Raw genomic sequence first — 17743 nt, forward strand, 5'->3', positions numbered from 1 at the left:
ACTAGCCAGATAGCATCCATGGTATCACTTTTTGGCCATGCTCTGGAAACATTTGTACTCTGAAATATGTACAAATAAGCCTAATTTCCAGAGAATTTGGTAATTTCTATCCAAGGATGATACTACAGAAAAGAAATTGCCCAAGGAGTGGGCAGGAGGCAGTTCTTTGGGGGATATTGACATGCAGGGAATGTGGACATGTGGATTCAAATGTACATACACTTACCTTCCGTGGGTGGTGAAAAAGAAAAGGGAAAAATTCAGGAGTCTGTGATTGCCCATTTCCATGGCATTATGACCAGAGTAACCAGAGAGGAATTTGAGAATTCTAAACTCACGTCTGGTCCTCTTGGTCCTTGTGAAGATATATTTATCAAAGAAGAAGGATAGGATTAAACATAAGGAAAATTTAAATGAACCTACATGAATATACAGAAAATTTTGCTGAATCTCTAATGATTTGGACAGGGAAGTACAACAAATAAAATTACAGTCCAAACATCTCTTCTAATATAATTAGCTCCACAGATGCTAGAGGAAAAGAAAACAAAAGCAAACCTTTGACAAATTCTGTACTCATAGCTGATTTGAAAATAAGAAACCCATGAAAATATGGGGATTGATGGATCCTTCCCTATTCTAATGAAATGAATTTGCTTCATTCATAAAGCCAATATCTTAAGACATTGTGAAATGGGAAAATATTAGTGATGTTTTTACTAAGATCAAGACAAGGCAAGGCTGGGCCAGTATATCCACTATAATTTCACAATGTATTAAAACTCTTAGCCAACATAATTATGTAAGATAAATCAATTTAGACATAATTATCAGAAAAGGAGTAAAATTCTTCATTTACAGGCAATATAATAGCATTGTTAGAAAACTTTAAAGAATTAATAATAAAATTAACAGTTATAAAATAACAGTTATATAAGGTTGCTAACAAAATTGACATAAAGAAATACCTTCATAAACAAAATAATAAACAATTAGAGAATTTAATGGTATAAGAAGTCACCGATAGAATAAAAACAAAGAAGAAAAATATTTATATACTCACTCAATCCTAATTATATGCCAACAGGATTTCTTGTTTCTGTGGAAAAATAAAAGGAATAAGTAATTACAAAAGCATTGGAGAAAGAAATCAATGAGAGGCACTACAATTACCTATATTAAAATCTACTAAAGCCTGGAAAGGTGGCGCATGCCTGTAATTCCAGCAGCTCAAGAGGCTGAGGCAGGAGGATCACAAAAGGGAGGCACTAAGCAACTTGGTGAGACCCTGTCTCTAAATAAAATACAAAATAGAGTTGGGGTGGCTCAGTGGTTGAGTGCCTCTGAGATCAATCCCCAGTACCCACCCCCCCAGCCCCCAGCAAAATAACCCTACTAAAACAGTGTGGTATCAGAACATGAGGAGACAGATGCACTAGCACAAAGGAATAAAAGTTCAGAAGTAGACATGAGCACATAGGAAAGTTTAATGTGAGATAAAGGTGGCATCTTAAAGTGTTGGGGAAAAGAGTTTCTAAGTACTTTTGTAGAAACTGAATAGTTACATGGAGAAAATAAGATGTGTTGTATACATCACATTAATCAAAATATAAATCCCAAATGTATAAAAGGACTAAAATATAAAGCTGAAATCATTCAACTAATAGAAGAAACTCGAGTGAACTTTTTATAACCTGAGTGTACAAAAAGATACTTGCCTATGAATCAAAATGTAAATGAAAAAGGCAATCTCACAAAATGTGAAGTGTAGATCACATATTATTTCTCTTCTTGTAGTTATTTAGTTTCTTCAAAAGAAATGCACACACACATACACATATACACACTAAAACTACATAAGCAAACTCAAAAGAAAAATTGCAAAATAGAAGAAAATATTTGCAATACATATCACAGATAAAGATCTAATACTACATTTGTCAATTCATTAAAATTAAGATATGTGATATTTGCCTTATTCATTCAAACCCAACATAATAATGAACAAATAATTCACCAATAACTTCTATTTAATATGGCAAAATTTATGTTCAACTTCACTCATAGTAAGAAAAATGCAAATTTAATCTACACTGAGATATTTCTCGCTTCTCAGACTGGGAATAATTAAAGCTTGACAAGAATTTCTGTTGGCAAGGCTGTGATGAAGAGACACTTTGAGGCCTTGCTGGTGGTGTTGAAGATCAATGCAACACTTATGGAGGGAGATTTGGTAAATCTGTCAATACCACTTACACATTTGATCCAAGATTTCAACTTCTACTAATTTACCCTATAGATATTTTCAACAATATGAAAGTAGATCTTTATAAGTTATTAATTGAATTTTCATTCAGAATTACGAATCAGATATCAGAATTTTCCTAAATGCTTATATATAGGAGTTCAGTTAATTAAGTGATGATCCATCCAGGCTCTACCCTGCAGATTATGAGAAAGAAGAGGATGTGGTTGCTAGGATATACTGTTAGCTGAAAAGCAAATGCCTATAAGCATCCATAGAGTTGGCTATAGTATAATAAAGCAAAAATAAGAAAATAAATTTGCATTTGTTTATTTTAAAAAATAAAAAATAACACCACAGACACACATATGAGGGATAAACCAGAAACTAATGCTTCTGATTATCTTTCTGGAGCTTTTAAAAGTGAAGTGGGAGAATTTGGGTAGGGACCTGATACATTTCTGCTATGTTTTTGCATAATTCTTATTTTAAGACCATGTTAATACATTACATATTCAAAAATATATAAATAAATCAATTGAGATGATGGAAGAAAAATTTAAATGTAAAGGAAACTGAAACTTGTAACGTTGTGTTTCAAATGGAGTGAACATCAACAGTCGAAGGCGTGCTGATTTATTCAAAAGGTAACATTTGAGCATATCTTTCATGATACACTCTCAGACTAAAGATTTAAAAGAACTATAAACAAATACTAAACTCTGTTTTTTGTAGCAGTAGTAGTGGTTAATTTTTCTGGGACTAGTTTTTCTTACACTAAGAATGAACAAATAAGAGAAGAAAGTTAAGCAAATAAAGAAGACTAAGATTAAGACTCTTGTGTTGGATTCATATTGAAGGTGTCTGTACAAATTCATGACTTTTAAGATAGAGGAATGAATGGATACATGCATAAGTAGATAGCTGTGTGTGTGTATTATGTATACTTTCTAGATATTTCCCCATAGGTCTATTAATTATGAAAATGTAGAAGGAAATGTACAATAAAATTTCTTTGCAATAAAATTTCAAGCAACAAATGTACAGGAGACATTTTCAGAAAATTACGATTTTATAAACATCATGGCAATAATTAAGTTAAACAAAAACATCAGACTAGTAAATTTTGATAAGAAATAATTTATTTACATGGTTTCAAAGTATATTCTCTGAAGTTATTGGTTAATGATAAGGGGGAAATTCAGTCACTTTGGAGTAGAGATATGGCAGATAGCACATTAACCAAGCAAAACACTTTAACAGCACTATTCAAGGCACAATGTGACATGCCTTCAGAGAGCATCACTAAAAAGTCACATTGTCTGATTTGGAATACTCCTGCTAAAAAATAGGCACATGAATCTTATTATGAGGAAACATCGTCAGCTCAAGCAGATACATTCTAAAAAATAAATATTCTGTATTTTTCAAACATGTAATGCCATGGAAGTCAGACAAATCTAACAAAGAATGCTTGATCCTGAATTACAAAAATGATCACTAATTCTGTGTATTGGTGAATTTTGAATATGATGTGTAGACTAGATGTTGGGCTGTGGTACTATTATTTTGATAACTGCAGTGCATGTTATGTAAGTGGATATCCTTGTTCCTAGGAAATGTCACACTAAAGTATTTAGCAATAAAGTGGAATTATGACTACAACGCTTTGCTGATTCGTTCAGGGGAAAACATAACATACAAACATACACAAAAGAAAAAATGAAGCAAATGTGATAAAATGTTAGTACCGGAAGACTCTGGATGCCAGTATTATATGAGGGTTCTTTATGCTATTCTTACAGCTCTTCTGTAAGATTACATTTACTTGAAAGTAAATAAGTTACAAAAATGAGAGCAAAGAATTAATTAAGCAGATATTGATGTCTTCCACAAGTAATGTTTTTCCTTTTTATCAAATTCCTGAAACTTGAATTTGTTTTTCCCCCTCACTGAGCATCTGCAAGTACTGATATATGGTACCCAGAAGTGAAAGGGAAAAAAATACCAAGGTCTGGTGTGACGGGAAGGGTGAGATCATTATCCAGCCCCCTTAATAACCGCCTTTCTTCAGATGCTATTTATATAGGACAGCAAGAGCAAGAACCTGCTCCCAGATAAGGGCCTATTAAAATCAGGTTGGATCTAAAAATTCATCTCTCATCAGCCTATCGCACCCTAGCAGACCATGGGTCATGACAGAGTTGGAAGGTCTTTCACCTGAGATAGAACACAATGTCCGACCACTTCAAATGATATTTTCCTGTTCGCTTCATTTATATGCTGTCTTTTGGGAACCACCCTTCCATAATTACACAGTGCAAATTTAGGAAGGTTGAATCATGGATTTCTATTTGAAATCTCAGTATGCCAACATGTTCAGAGGATTACATGTCTGAGGGCCTGTCTACTTTGGGTCAGCCAAATTTATCACAGTTCTAATACTCAGATACAGACAAATAGAATCTATTAGAGCCTTGCCTAGACTGAGTCTTTGACCCTAAACAAGGACAAGATTAAGAACTTTACCACTTAAGCATTAAAGCCATAAGTGTGCCTACACCACTTTGGTTGCACAAGTATATTTCAAAATTAAGACAAAGCTATGAAAGAAACATAAAGAAGTCAGGCTTCTCATTTTATAATGATGAATATGTCAATGCTATTTTGTAAAATTTCAAACTTTATTTCTTCTCTTTCTACTTAGGCTAAGTTTGCCATTGGCCTAAATTTAGGATTAGACAGTCTGTTTATAAGAGCATCATACCAGCATGGGAAAAAGGCACTTTCCTTGGGATTTGGGGAAGGAAGCCAAGATACATATCTCCCTATTATGAATGAGAATCATCTGGAATGTGATGTCAATCTCACCAGTTCCTCTTCGAGACACTGATGCACACACTTGATGAGTATCCCCAATCTCTACTAAGAAGGAATGCGACTCTTTAGGAACCATTACCAGTGGGTGTGCAAGTGATTTCTCAGGTGTGTGGATGCCGAGGGGTGAGATGAGGAGAAATGTTAAGGTCTCTTTTTCTAAAGATGACTTTATAAATGCCAAGAAGAGTGTGGTCATATGTTCATGCCTGGAAGATTTTCTTATAACATGATACCATGTTAGTCATTCAATCAAGCCAGAAAGGGTAGTAAAATGCAGGGAAAAAGATATTAGGATAAAAGAGTGGAGGACTTCCTTAGGGAATTGTCAACAAAAGAGTATACCTAGGTTTTAATGATTAAAAAAAATCCCTCTAATTCATTCTCATCTCTGGCTCTTTTTGACATCAGCAATTAACACTAGCAGCCATTGTGCATCAGGAGCTTTGACACTCTGATACGTTGAGCCTGCAGAGCTGTGACCTGCAGACCCTCTTACTTTACCTGCAGAAGTTCTGTCCATTTTCCTGAATAACTATTAAAGTTGTTATTTGTCTGTCCTCTCTTTCCAGAATGATCTCCATCTCTGTAGTGGATCTATGGCCAAGATGCCCCTAAAGATTTTCCTTTTTCTAAAACAAAGTTTTGTGTTTCTCTGCCTCCCTTGACATAGATGACTGTCTTCTGCTGAGACAGACATGAAGAAAAAGAGACAAAGAGAGAGGCAGAGAGACTGAGAGAAAGAGAACTGGGAAAATTGAAAAGGTGAAGAGTCTATCTTTTCTCCATTGTGTGTTTATGCACCTTTGTCTAGTGTGAGAAACTGTATTTATGTGGGTTTATCTCTGTGTCCTCTATTCTGTCTATTTTGGTGCCAATACCATGCCATTTTTATTACTATTGCTCTGTAGTATAGTTGAAGATCTGGTATTGTGATACTCCCTGCTTCACACTTCCTGCTAAGGATTGATTTAGCTATTCTGGGTCTCTTATTCTTCCAAGTGAATTTCATGATTGCTTGCTCTATTTCTATGGGGTACATTATTGGAATTTTAACTGGAATTGCATTGAATTTGTATAGCACTTTTGGTAATATGGCCATTTGGACAATATTAATTCTGCCCATCCAAGAACATGGGAGATCTTTCCATTTTCTAAGGTTTTTTTAAAAAATTTCTTTCTGTAGTGTTCCGTAGTCTGACTGTAGAGGTCTTTCACCTCTTTTGTTAGATTGATTTTATTTTATTTTTCCAGGATATTGTGAATGGGGTAGTATTCCTAGTTTCTCTTTCAGAGGATTCATCACTTATGAATAGAAATGCATTAGATTTATGACTGTTGATTTTATATCCTGCTACTTTACTGAATTCATTTATGAGTTCTAGAAGTTTTGGAATTAGACCAGAGACCCTGTACCTAATAGAAGAAGAAGTAGGTCCAAATCTTCATCATGTCACCTTAGGACTAGACTTCCTTAACATGACTCCCAAAGTACAAGAAATAAAAGCAGAAATCAATAATTGGGATAGATTCAAACTAAAAAAACTTTCTCAGCAAAGGAAACAATCAACAATGTGAAGAGAGAGCCTACAGAGTAGAATAAAATCTTGGCCACGCACACTTCAGATAAAGCACTAATCTCTAGATTAGTTCTATAAAGAACTCAAAAAACTTTACAATAAGAACACAAATACCCAATCAATAAATGGGCTAAGGAAATGAGCAGACACTTCACAGAAGAAAATCTGCAAGCAATCAACAGATATATGAAAAAAATGTTCACAATATCTAGTAATAAAAGAAATGCAAATCAAAACTACCATATGATTCCATCTTATCCCAATCAGAATGGCTATTAACAAGAATACAAGCAACAATAGGTGTCGGCGAGGATATGGGGAAAAAGGTACACTCATACATTGCTGGTGGGGTTGCAAAGTGGTGCAGCCACTCTGGAAAGCAGTATTCCTTAGAAAAAGTGAAATGGAACCACCATTTGACCCAGCTATCCCACTCCTTGGCCTATACCCAAAGAACTTAAAATCAGCATACTACAGTGATGTGGTCACACCAATGTTCGTAGCAGCTCAATTCACAATAGCTAGATTGTGAAACCAACCTAGATGTCCTTCAATAGATGAATGGATAAAGAAACTGTGGTATATATACACAATGGAATATTATTCAGCCATAAAAAAGAATAAAATTATGGCATTTGCAGGTACATGAAGTTGGAGAATATCATGCTAAGCGAGATAAACCAATCCCACAAAACCAAAGACTGAATGATTTTTCTGATAAGCAGATGATGATACATAACAGGGGGTGGGAGGGAGGTAAGAATGAAGGAAGGATGGATTGTGTAGAGGAAAAAGAGGGGTGGGGAGAGAGTAGGGGGAAGGAAAAATAACAGAATGAAACAAATATCATTACTCTATATATATGCATGATTATGCAAATGGTGCAACTCTACTTTGTGTACAACCAGAGAAACAATAGTTGTACCCCATTTGTGCACAATGAATCAAAATAAAAAAATAAAAATGTTAATTAAAGGTATACCACTCATTTAAAAAAAATTGAAAAGGTGAATAGAATGTAGTTCTAAGTTCATTCTCGAATTATCATTCCAAAATTGTCTTATAAATATATGCAAATAAAAACAGCCCTATTTGAGGATAGTTGTGTTTTTTATTTTAAATGATCCTAATAATAATATACATCATATTTATCTGAGATTCCTATTAGTTCCTTGACATAATTAGCCTTGCAAATTAGAAATTTCAGATAAATTGTACAATGTTTTTCCATCTTAATATGCAGGTAGCCCTCTGTATATATGAATTCTGCATCCAAGGATACAATCAACTGTAAATGAAAAATATTCAGAGAAACAAACTGTCTATATTGAACATGTACTTATATTATCATTATTCCATAAATAATACAGTGTGAGAGATATTTGCATTTTGTTAGGTATTATAAATAATCTAGAGATGATTCAAGGTACATGAGATGTACATAAACTATATGCAAATATTTTATTTATATAAGGCACTTGAGCATTCTCAGTTTTGGTCTGTGGAAATTCCTAAAACCAATTCCCCATGGATAACAAGCTACAACTATATATTCAACCTAATAGATTCAAACAGACAGAATTCTATAACAAGCATTTACAAGTTTAGATAGCACCCTGGGGAATAAGTACCACAATAGAAGTTTGCATGTATAAATTGCATGTATAGGTAATATTGTTAATCCACAAATCTTATGAGAAAATCAGGCCAGTAGTTCACAGATCCCAACGATTCCTTCTTAATTTGCCTTTTGCATTAACTTTTCATTTTGCATTAACTTTATCCATGCAATACATTCTTATAGAACACCCTGATTCTCAATCCATCTTCTCTTGTTCTTCAAGGTTTAGTTCAAATTCCACATTGCAGATCTCATAAAATTTCATCTTACTTCCTAAACTCAAATAGTACCACATAGTTTTATTTTCTGAGTTGGTCTCTTTATCCTCAGTGTTAACATCACAAGTGTTAGACTGATCTAAGATTTGAATCTAAGTTCTTCTACTTAGTGTTATGTGAACTTGGGTTTTTAAACACCAGTCTGAGACCTCATTTTTCTCTTCTGTATAAAGGTGGTAGTCTTACTTATTTGAGAATAAATGAGATGGCATTTCTAAAGGTTTTCGGACAGTACTATGGAAAATAGAAATGGAGTAGAAAATAGTAATGGAAAATAATAAATGTTGCCCTTTTCATCATGACTAATAGTGTGGTTTTATGAAGTTGGAATAAGATGCATGAGTGAATAGTCTTATTCAATCTAAGGCTCCAACACTCTACTTTTTTCCACGAGATTGTCTTCATTTCTTAGGGTACATCCACCTCATCAGTACAGTTTTTACAAAATATACATAGCTTCTTTAGCCAAAGAGGTTTTCCAGCTTCATGATACCACCTTCCTGGAATGTACTCATTCTTGGCACTAGAAATAAACACAGTTCCTCCTGCCATCGCTCAGGAGGCTTTACATTTCCCACACAGTGTTCAAAATTTCATCCGGGATAAAAGCCCACCTTTTAACTTTACAGTAAGTTGTGCTAATGAGCTTTATAGTTGTAATTTTTACTTCCTACTCAGTCAGTCTGTATTGACCTTGAAATCCCCACCAATCTCCCATTGCCTTACCCATACAGTTGGACAGTAAATATTTTATTTTGGTGACCTTTGGCCCACACAAGTTCTTTCCTCACTTTTGCTTTCTGTCTCTTCCAGTACCTTCTTGGGGTTCAAAGCTGAGCAATGCCCCAAACTAGGATTCAGAGAGAAGCCTAGGGCTTGGGCAATCCATACTACAGAGGAGAAATCTGAGTAGTACACAGCTGACTCTTTGCCAAGGTGACTCAACCTCTATTTTATTTATTGACTCTGAGTGAAGGTGGGATTCTACCTTGGGAGAAGTACTTCAACTTTCAAGAATAAAGTAGTAGGATATTTTTTCCCTTCAGTCCCAATATTAGACCTACGGGGAAAATTCTATTTTTCACTCTGAACAGAAGACAACAAAACACATGCTGTCCCATTATTGATTGGGGATATCGTACTTTGCTAGTCTAGGGACAGTGGTCAAAGAGAAACCCCAATTAGAACATACACACAAACACACGAGTCTAAGAATTTTTGTGATATTAAAGTGCCATGACTTTGTTAACAAAAGACATGAAAAATAATACTAGGAAAGAAAACCAAATAGCTAGGTTTCTTATAAAAGGGGAGAGAAATAGGGTGGGGGGTGGTGAGAGAGCTATCAAAAGAGTTTGGCAGTCTGCTATTTTTTCCTATAAAGTCATAAAGCTTAATTCAAATATTTCCTGAAATTTATAGTGCCAGAGGCTAAGCTAAAAATAATTTTCCCTCATTATATCTTGTAGTTTAACCTCTGAAGTGGAAGGTTTGTGACAGATACATCAAGACTCCAACTCACAAAAGCTCCATTCAAAAAGGAAAAAGAATAAAGAGGAACTATTGCTATTAAATGACCCATGGAGAATCAAAGAGACAAAGAAGACTATTTCTGTAGCTTTCTGGGACCAGGCATAAGGTTGCTGGGCTGTTCCAGGTGGATCACTCCTGTCAGCTCCAACTGTTATCATGTGCTAAATGAGCATGAAATTCTATATGGAAGCAGAGTTTTGGAAGTTAGACTTTATTAGACAATGACAGAAATCTTGGTGGGGGGAATGCAAATATTTGCTCAATAACCCCAGTGAAAATTAATAATCAGCAATTGTCTCCATCAACACTGAACAAAGCTTTGATATTACGTCTAAAGAAGAGCAAAAAGACAAAAGCCATAGAGATGCAAACTTCAGACAACTCCTGAAAATATGAGTCAGAAGGAGAGAGGGAATTAGTTCTTGCAACAAAGATTTTTAGATTTTAATGTAATGGTGTTTTTATTTCCTTTTTAAACTCCCATGATCCAATTAGGTAGAATGTTTATTTTATTACCCAGGACTCCTTGTTCAGTTTGGAGAACAGATTCTAATCTATTATCTCCTCAGTCACATTTGTGATCGTATTACTAATAAGGGGGACTTATGTATCAGTTAGATGCAATCAGGTCAGTGGAGTTACAATGAATGATATAGAATAAGGGAATATAATAAGGATGGGACCAGTTACAATTGTGGAAGCCACTGAAAAAGTCTATAAAAATGTCCTCTTTTCTGAAAGGGGTTTGAGCTGTGAATCTGCAGAGCCATTAGTTGGGTAGAATACTTGAACATAAAGTTGGAGGAATGAAGACAAACTGGAATCCAAAAGACAAATTGGAATCAGAATCTGTCAACTTTGATGATCTGGGCAATTTACAAAAGAACATGGAAGGAGAGACTGCTGGAACTGAAGAAGTTCATGAGTGCAAAAGCTACCCCATACCAACTAGGTGATTCTTCAGGTTAATAAAAATGTGTATGAGCTGCAATAGCCCCAACCTCTACAACTATGCTCAGAGCCAGAGTTGCTGCTTCACTTCTATGTCCCAAATATCATGCAAAATTCTCTTAGAATCAATCCTAATTGAAAACCATACGAGGAAGGAAATTCTAGGAAACATAATTCCAGCTTAGCTATGTGGACACTGTTCAAAAACTACCATAACACATATTTATTTAACATCATAGTACAGCCTTTGGTAAGAAGAATAGCCAGGCTGAAGTGCTCAGAAAGAAGGAAACAGAGAGAAAAAATATTCCAATCTCTCTCTCCTTCAGTCTCCTATATGTGTCTCTCTGTTTATGACCTCTGTTCACTCAACACAACCCAAAGTCAGTGAACTAAGGAGTCTTTTATGTGGTGAATGGAATTCAGTATCCTGAGGGACAAAAGTAGAATGAAGAAAGGTGAATATTGATCCAGTTGGATCAATTGGAAAATACCTGGAACACACTAATTATTCCAAGAGTAAATACGTGGTAAAGATTTAAGGAATACACTTTGTTTGTAGATGGACTCACAAGAATCTTTATTCTTTCTGTTAAAGCTGGGACCTAGATTCTAACCTCTCATTGAGCTGACTGCAAGGAGCAGGGTATGTTTAGCAAAGATGGATACTGATGCCAAATTAAGAAACATTTTCAAGGTAATGGTTACACTTTCTTAATTACTGTCTAACAAAACATTTTTATACTTTTCCACAAGCACTGGTTTTCAAATTATGATTATATGATAAGCTGGCAAAAATGAGTCAATGTAAGACCAAACCATTTCCAGAGCTTCAGCTTCTACGGAGGATGGTTGGCAAAGGAATGTAGGAGATTGACTGGCACAGGAGCTAGTCCTGGGCCTGTGAGTGATCATCAAAGCATTTCCTTCTTTAATAAAACATCAAAGGTTGCTGCATGCTGTAGGGTATTTTTTGAGACTAAAACTAAGGTGGATTGCAAGTACTTCGTAGCAGAATACAGGAGAGAAAATATTTTGTGAATCTTCTAGATATTTCCTGATGAAACTTTTCTACTCATTTTCTAAGTATCCATTCCCAGGTTTTCTACAATGCAGAAAGATATATTCTAAAGTTTTGAAGTTCCAATTTTTTTAATCCATTCCTTGAGAAATATATGTTGAATAATTAATCAGGAGCTCAGCAGTACCTGCCCAAAGGGTGGCAAATGGGACTTAGAGGTATTGAGCATCTTTGTTCTTTCTGTTAAAGCTGGGACCTAGGTTCTAACCTCTCATTGAACTGACTGCAAGGAGGGTATGTTTAGCAAGGATGGATACTGATGCCAAGTTAAGAATTCCCCTAGTCTCCTATTCCAGCACAAGACAGTGTTGATTCCAGACTTCAAACCAGTTATAAAATATAACTCCATGGTACCTCATAGAAAGACTATGAAGAAACTGGAAACTCTTCATCTGGGCCCAGCAATCCCTACAGCCTGTGCAACTTTGGGGGAATTATTGAATCTTTCAAAACTTTTGTTTCATCACCTACAAAATAAGAAAAAATATTTTTACTTATTGGCTGTTGCGAGTAATAATCAAGAAAGAATGTGTACAGAACCCATGAGTTATGCAGTTAAAAATCAAATCAACTGGGGGTGTCTGAGAAGATGGTGGCTTCAGTGCTGTCAGGACACCCTCTCCTGACAATGCCAACCAAATTAACAGTCGCCTTTCCTGAGTGAGCAGCTGTTAGGCCAGCAGGAAAGCCAGGTGTGAAGGTATGAGTGTGTTCCTGGACTCAGGGTGTAGGAAGAGAAATCTAAAATAAAGCTTTTGTTTGTTTGTTTAACTTACTGGACTGAATAAAAGTATGGGAATCAGAAGCTAAGTGAGAGGATCCAAATATTAAAAATACTAAATAGAGCTTACCTAAGGATAGTCATCTATTTACATGGAAATGGCTGGCTCCAAAGATGGTTCATAAAAGAATCTACTGGTCCTCAGAATCCCTGATACCAATCTCTTTACACATAGTCCTTCTTTGCTTGGAGTCTATGAAACACTGCTTCCTTAAAATGTCACTTTAATGCTACCATTTCATAAAATGTTATAATCATGCTTTTTTCTCTTTGACAAGACACTTAAAAATTCTTTATGTGTGTGTTTTCCTTCACTGAGACAAGGCATAAAACTAATTTTATAAGTCTGTAGATTTGTCCAAGTGGTTTGTGACTTACTGTCTTGGCACAAGCTATCAATTTGCAATCTGTCATATGTCCAACTCAGAGGGGCAGGTAATGTTGTTATCTCTCACAATCCCTGAAACTGCCATTCCTTAATTTATTCTGGAAGCTGTAACTAAGTCTTTCTCACAGAGTAACCCAAACAAAGTAACATGACTTATAAGAGGAAAGAAGCAGAATGAAGAGAATAAGCTGTTCCTACAGTATCAGACATGATGCAGAACACGTTACACATTAAGCAAGAACATCAACAATCTAATACTATGCTCATCTAATAATACTCTCTTCAAAAATTTTTAAAAATCTGAGTTAAAACTAAACAACAGTCATCATGTAACAAGAGAGTTTTGAATACTAGTGGAACCAAAGTTAGCCTCATAAAGATCAAACTGCAGAGTTGAACTACATTTAAAAAAATCCAGTTATGGAGCAAACAACAGAGTAATGGAAATTTTGTCCTGTCTGGGCATATCTTAAAAACATTTTTAAATTCTAAGGAATAATTTTCATTTTCACAAATATAGAAGCTCTAAGACTGAAAGAATGGGCTTCCTACTTAAGAAAATTAATCATATCAATGAAAGACTTCTGTTCTGCAACCTTGGGAGTTAAGTGACATTCCAATAACAACTGCAGCCTGCTGAGCAACAAGGATACAATCCAAGGTCATAACTTTCAGCCAGGATATAGTTCATTCATAGGGTGATTGAAGGACACCCAGGTTCTTAGTGGAAGAGAGAATGCATGACTTTTAATTCCAATCTGAGGGTTCTTTGAGAAAAATTTCTAGGTAAAAAAAGAAAACACTGATCTCTAGAAAGATGAGAATGAAAGGGAGAAAACCATGAGAAGAGATGCTGAGAAGTGATTATGGGTTATGATTTAAGTGCTAAATAAGTAACCTCAGGAAAGAAGTATAAAATATTGCAAGGAAATTCTAACAACACCAGAAGTAATTGCTCTAGAATATATTATCATGTGCTAGGAATTTGGGACTGATGTGAGAAAGATGAGTTATAAAAAAGAAAAGTCTATGAAAGTATCATTGTAAAAGGTGAGTAGAAGGCTAGAAATTGCTTTAAATACCATTTTGGAGAGAGAGAAGCACAGAAATATAGAGTATTTATATCAAAGCATAATTGAGACATTTCTTCACATTATAAAGTAGAACTTTATGAGAATAATAAAATTATGGCATTTGCAGGCAAATGGATGAAATTGGAGGATATCATGCTAAGTGAGATAAGCCAATCTCAAAAAACCAAAGGACAAATGATCTCGCTGATAAGTGGATGATGATACATAATGGGGGGTGGGAGGGAGGCAAGAATGGAGGAAGGAGGGACTGTATAGAGGGAAAAGAGGGGTGGGGGGGTGGGGGGAAGGAAAAAATAACAGAATAAATCAAACAACATTACCCTATGTAAATGTATGATTACACAAATGGTATGCCTCTACTTCATGTACAAAGAGAAAAACAAGTTGTACCCCATTTGTGTACAATAAAAACATTAAAAATAAAAAAATGAAATAGAACTTTATGTTTGATTATGAAAATTGGGAGATGTAACAAAGAGAAGAAAAAATATAATAAAATCTCCAAATTGACAAGGGCATGAGGAAGATAAATGGTGATTGTTTTTACCAGGAAAAAAAAAAAAAAAACCTAAAGAAAAATTAAAAAGGAAAACAACAAATTAAAATACACAAGAGGCATAATTTAAGTCAGAAGAATAACTGAAAGGTTTTATACTAAATGTGACTGAAGCAAATCCTTCCATAATAAGAGAGACTTTTAAATACAGCAAGCGAAGTACACAGACCAACATAACCCCGTCATGTGTTCTCCCTCAAAAACTCTAAGTCAACAGCAGAAAGATCAGTAGAGTTTAGGGAAGGGAACAGAGTTGGGGAGCAGAGCGGGAAAGGGGAAGTACTGGGGGCTGAATTAGAGCAATTTATTTTGTATGTTTATATGATTAAGTCAGAATGAATCTCAATGTTATGTATAACTAAAAATAAAAAAAAAATAAAATTTTTAAAACCGTTTTAAAGAAACTTAAAATATTTTTAAAACCTCCAACATTTGATCACCTAGTAATGTGCTAAAAGAGACCCAAATACCCAATCACAAACATAATCATGGAAGCAATATAAAGCTTAGTTGTGAAGAAATTTATCTCCGCACAGTAAGAGTGAGGGCAAAGATAGCTACAGTATGTAAAATTAAAAGCTCCAATTACTTTCAAAGTTACAATCGTCGTATTGCTCCATGTAACCAACATTATAACAGCCAAATATAAAGCATAAAACTAATGGACTCCAAAAAGGAATTGGTAAAATCAAAACTGTTATGGAGATTTGGAATAAACTCTTCAGAATAAGTGAATTCAATAAAACAATGGGGGTGTGGTGGATGTACAGAAAGTGGAACTCTCTAGATGGGAATTAAAATGAAAATTAGTATAGCTATTATGGAAAACAACGCATGGTGGTTCCTCAATAAATTCAAAATAGAACTTCTCTATGGTCCAGCAACCTCCCAGGAAATGAAGGAAGTTCATAGAAGACATATCTGAACTCCTATGTCATTACAGCACTATTCACAACAGCCAGAAATGGAAGCAAGCTACGTGTCTGAGTGGATGGATAGACAAAGAAAATATGGTATATATACATATGGAGTACTATTAAAGAATTTAAAAATAATGGTATCCTGTCATTTGTAGCAACATGGATAAACCTGGAGGACTTTATATGAAGTAAAGTAAGTCAATCACTGCAAGACAAATACCGCATGATCTCAATCATACATGAAATCTAGAGAAATTGAACTCATAGAAGTAGAGAGTAGAAGAATGGTTACCAGAGGCGGAGGAGGGTAAAGAGGATGTGACAAAGTTAGTCAGATGGAAGAAAAGATTTAGTTGTTCTGTTGCACAGTAGGATAACTGGTTAACGATCATATATTGAGTATTTCAATATATACCATAAGAGAGAATTTTAAATATTCTCACCACAAAGAAATGATTAATGCATGAATATGCTAATAGTCTGATCTTTCTTCCTTCCTTTCTTTCTTTCTTTCTTTCTTTCTTTCTTTCTTTCTTTCTTTCTTTCTTTCTTTCTTTCTTTCTTTCTTTCATTTATTTATTTGTGCTGGGGGTTGAGCCCAGGGCCTTACACATACTATGCATATATTTGACACTAACTTACATCCCTAGTTGCCCTGACATGATTATTATACTATGGGTGCATGTATCAAAACATTACAGTGCACTTCATAAGTATATAGTTATTGTGTGTCCATTAAGTGAAAAAAACATCACACTGAATCCTACACATAGTACAATTATTATGTCAATTAAAATCAAAATGAATACATTATGCTTCACATATATGCAAATTTTTCATATTTGATGAGTGGTTATAGCATGAAGTATCTGTAAAAACTATCAAGTATTTGAAATCTAAAAAAATGCAAGAAATTGTTTTTTTTTAATCATTCAGTCTGAATTTATTGAGTAAATACTAAATGCTAATAATTTTAATAGGTGTTTTGGAGGGGGTTGGAGTATAAAATAAAAAAAAATAAGAAGTTGCAGACTCTTTGGGGAAATATTACTCACACAGATATACACATATAAAAGCAGAGGTTGTGCAGGCCATAGTTTCTGATCCAATAAGAAGGCAAATAAATAACAACAAAAACAGTGACTGCTTAGATGTAGAACACATTCTAAAAGTCACTGAATCAAAGATAAATTCAAAAGAAGTTTTAAACTATTTTAAAAGTAATAAAAAATGTGTATTTTAAAAACTTAGGAAATGGTGAACTTTTTATTCTATAAAGATTTATAGTTGTAAATGCCTATATGATTTTAAAATTAGTACTATCTTAAGAAAATAGCAGCATAATAAACCAAAGTTTATTATTGAAAAATTCAGTGGCTTCACCCCTTAGGTGTCTTCATTTTCTTCTGGTCAGATGCAGAGCTTGGAGAATGTGACTCTTTCAGAGGGATTTGAAGACATAGTTAAGGATAAATTTAACAATAAAGTGGCTAACACTTTATTGTATCTAAGAGGTTTATGGCGTTAATGTATGAAATGTTTTTTCCTATGTTTTCAGTGGGATTTTATGTTGAAGAGACAGCTGCATTCCTTGTATAATAAAGAATTGACATGAACATCTATTTTTAAATATTTAATGTCAAGTGTAAGTCAGTCTTTCTAGATCAGTAGATCCAATTTTGATTTTTTAAAAATGTCATCCGGATGGATGGGTTATAGGTGAAGTTCTTATGCTTGAACTCGTGACCTATGTGCACACACACACATTAAGACTTTTAGTAAATGTGACTAGAGCACTAACTTTGCAAGCATAGGTAGTGCTGAGAAAGTGATTTAAT

General features: G+C 34.5%; 1 long non-coding RNA gene across 2 annotated transcripts in view; it reads left to right on the forward strand.

Annotated features, from left to right (window-relative positions):
• LOC306640709 overlaps window positions 1-11884 on the forward strand; it is a 157711-nt gene extending 145827 nt beyond the window's left edge. Inside the window, exons 2-4 of one of the 2 annotated variants that reach the window (XR_013757867.1) lie at window positions 5796-5894; window positions 9415-9537; window positions 10071-11884. This is a non-coding gene — a long non-coding RNA (uncharacterized lncRNA). The remainder of the gene's footprint in view (window positions 1-5795; window positions 5895-9414; window positions 9538-10070) is intronic. The other variant, XR_013757868.1, reaches the window with a different exon arrangement.
• The last annotated feature ends 5859 nt before the right edge of the window (window positions 11885-17743 follow it).

The sequence above is a fragment of the Sciurus vulgaris genome (assembly GCF_902686455.1).
Source record: "Sciurus vulgaris genome assembly, chromosome: 11".
Taxonomy (NCBI): domain Eukaryota; kingdom Metazoa; phylum Chordata; class Mammalia; order Rodentia; family Sciuridae; genus Sciurus; species Sciurus vulgaris.